This window comes from Berghia stephanieae, chromosome 7 (genome assembly GCF_034508935.2).
Source record: "Berghia stephanieae isolate SIO BIC M18660-M18661 chromosome 7, UCSD_Bste_1.3, whole genome shotgun sequence".
NCBI classification, from domain to species: Eukaryota; Metazoa; Mollusca; class Gastropoda; order Nudibranchia; family Aeolidiidae; genus Berghia; species Berghia stephanieae.
This window is the reverse complement of record NC_088366.1, coordinates 5585523-5589030: the sequence shown is the minus strand read 5'-3', so window position 1 is coordinate 5589030 and position 3508 is coordinate 5585523.

The window sequence follows — 3508 nt, the reverse complement described above, 5'->3', positions numbered from 1 at the left end:
TTCCCTTATTTATGAGTCAGATTTACTCCCTTTATCTAGTGGTTCCCTTATTAATGAGTCAGATTTACTCCCTTTATCTAGTGGTTCCCTTATTTATGAGTCAGATTTACTCCCTTTATCTATTGGTTCCCTTATTTATGAGTCAGATTTACTCCCTTTATCTAGTGGTTCCCTTATTTATGAGTCAGATTTACTCCCTTTATCTAGTGGTTCCATTATTTATGAGTCAGATTTACTCCCTTTATCTAGTGGTTCCCTTATTTATGAGTCAGATTTACTCCCTTTATCTAGTGGTTCCCTTATTTATGAGTCAGATTTACTCCCTTTATCTATTGGTTCCCTTATTTATGAGTCAGATTTACTCCCTTTATCTAGTGGTTCCCTTATTTATGAGTCAGATTTACTCCCTTTATCTAGTGGTTCCCTTATTTATGAGTCAGATTTACTCCCTTTATCTAGTGGTTCCCTTATTTATGAGTCAGATTTACTCCCTTTATCTAGTGGTTCCCTTATTTATGAGTCAGATTTACTCCCTTTATCTAGTGGTTCCCTTATTTATGAGTCAGATTTACTCCCTTTATCTAGTGGTTCCCTTATTTATGAGTCAGATTAACTCCCTTTATCTGTATCTCCATATTATTGTTATTAGCCATTTAATATTCTTTCAAGGCGCCTGATGAGTTATGTCCTTATAATCTGGAGTTGTTGTTTCTAATTTTGATTCATTGCCACTATAATTTCACGTTATGAGGTGACAATATCGTTAAGAGGACTTGCTCTGTGTAAATAATTATAATATGCGGCTATGTGGTCTTGTGGTATGACACTCGTTTTCGGATCGGAAGGTCCTGGGTTTGAGCCTCACTCAGCGCATAGTTGAGTCCTTGGAAAAGGTACTTTGCTCACTTTCTCTCATCTTGTAAAATAAATACCTACGTTGTCTCTATCGGGAAAAAAAATTGTAATAGCACCTCGCAGGCGTCATGTCTCGATCTACGTGTTACGTGTTGCTGTTAATCAGGAACCCCTTGTAAAGCGCTTTGAGCATGTTTAATCGATATTGCGCTATATAAAAGCTCACGTTTAAAGCTCAAGTTTATAATCGGCTTGCGATGTTTGTTTTTTTGTTTGTTTTTTTGTTTGTTTTGTTTTTGGTTTTTAAGGGTTTTTTTTTTTGGTGTTAGTTTTTTTTGTGTTTTTTGTTTTTGTTTTGTTTTTTGGGGTTTTTATTTTTTCTTTAGTATTGAGTTTGTGGTTATTCTTTCTTAACTTCGAAGACATACAATACATCAAACTTGAATTCATAGCCATTTTCTATCATGTTCAAATTTATGAACGATTAAAATCAACCCTTTGGATAAAACAACTACTAATGACAACGATTTTTCGCCAGATATAAATTTGATCCAGCTACCCTGTCAAGATGCCACTGGGCAAAAAGTAGAAAACAGAACATTCGTTATTTATAATACAACATGATAATAATCAGTGTCTGGTCTAAATGATTTGTTTAGAATGCCCCTTTCTCAATATAGTAAAAAGAAACAGAAAATAAGAAAAAATAATGAATGAATTAATTAATTGAGCTTTTATATAGAGCAAGATTCCTCTAAAAGTGCTCAAAGCGTTTTACAAGGGGTCCCTAATCAACAGCAACACTTAACATGTTGATAGAACGAGACATGTAGCCTGTTAGACGATATTGCATTTTTTTTCGGACAGAGACAACGCTGTAAAGAGCCATGTACTCATTTTACACCTGAGTACGGTGAGAGATTGTGATTAAAAAGACTCCTTTTTCAAGGACTCAACTATGCGCCGAGCGAGGCTCTAACCCAGGACCTTCCGATCCGAAAGCGAATGTCATACCACAAGACCACATAGCCGCACATTACAACATTCGTTGTTTAAAATACAACAAATGCAACCAATAATTGGCCCCTTGCTTTAAGATAGACCTGAGTATTCTTCCTCTTTTACTCTCTCTCTCTCTCTCTCTCTCTCTCTCTCTCTCTCTCTCTCTCTCTCTCTCTCTCTCTCTCTCTCCTTATCGTATCTTTTCCCCATACCCATCCAACACAAAAATAGTTATTTTTTATTCAAACACAAAAGCAGTATCTACACTCTCAATATATATACATATTTTTTACGCAGTGGCTATTTTTACAGTCCCGTCAAGATGGTTATTGTAGCTATTTTTACAGTCCCGTCAAGATGGTTATTGTAGCTATTTTTACAGTCCCGTCAAGATGGTTATTGTAGCTATTTTTACAGTCCCGTCAAGATGGTTCTTGTAGCTATTTTTACAGTCCCGTCAAGATGGTTATTGTAGCTATTTTTACAGTCCCGTCAAGATGGTTCTTGTAGCTATTTTTACAGTCCCGTCAAGATGGTTCTTGTAGCTATTTTTACAGTCCCGTCAAGATGGTTATTGTAGTTATTTTTACAGTCCCGTCAAGATGGTTCTTGTAGTTATTTTTACAGTCCCGTCAAGATGGTTATTGTAGCTATTTTTACAGTCCCGTCAAGATGGTTATTGTAGCTATTTTTACAGTCCCGTCAAGATGGTTCTTGTAGCTATTTTTACTGTCCCGTCAAGATGGTTATTGTAGCTATTTTTACAGTCCCGTCAAGATGGTTCTTGTAGTTATTTTTACAGTCCCGTCAAGATGGTTCTTGTAGCTATTTTTACAGTCCCGTCAAGATGGTTCTTGTAGCTATTTTTACAGTCCCGTCAAGATGGTTCTTGTAGTTATTTTTACAGTCCCGTCAAGATGGTTATTGTAGCTATTTTTACAGTCCCGTCAAGATGGTTCTTGTAGCTATTTTTACAGTCCCGTCAAGATGGTTCTTGTAGCTATTTTTACAGTCCCGTCAAGATGGTTATTGTAGCTATTTTTACAGTCCCGTCAAGATGGTTCTTGTAGCTATTTTTACAGTCCCGTCAAGATGGTTCTTGTAGCTATTTTTACAGTCCCGTCAAGATGGTTCTTGTAGCTATTTTTACAGTCCCGTCAAGATTGTGATTGTAGCTATTTTTACAGTCCCGTCAAGATGGTTCTTGTAGCTATTTTTACAGTCCCGTCAAGATGGTTATTGTAGCTATTTTACGGTCCCGTCAAGATGGTTCTTGTAGCTATTTTTACAGTCCCGTCAAGATGGTTCTTGTAGCTATTTTTACAGTCCCGTCAAGATGGTTCTTGTAGCTATTTTTACAGTCCCGTCAAGATGGTTCTTGTAGCTATTTTTACAGTCCCGTCAAGATGGTTCTTGTAGCTATTTTTACAGTCCCGTCAAGATGGTTATTGTAGCTATTTTTACAGTCCCGTCAAGATGCTTCTTGTAGCTATTTTTACAGTCCCGTCAAGATGGTTATTGTAGCTATTTTTACAGTCCCGTCAAGATGGTTCTTGTAGCTATTTTTACAGTCATTATCTCGTCCAACCTTTGCGTTTAGGTCACCAAGCATTATAGATAGAATGAAGATGACGTCACTCAGGGCTTTGTT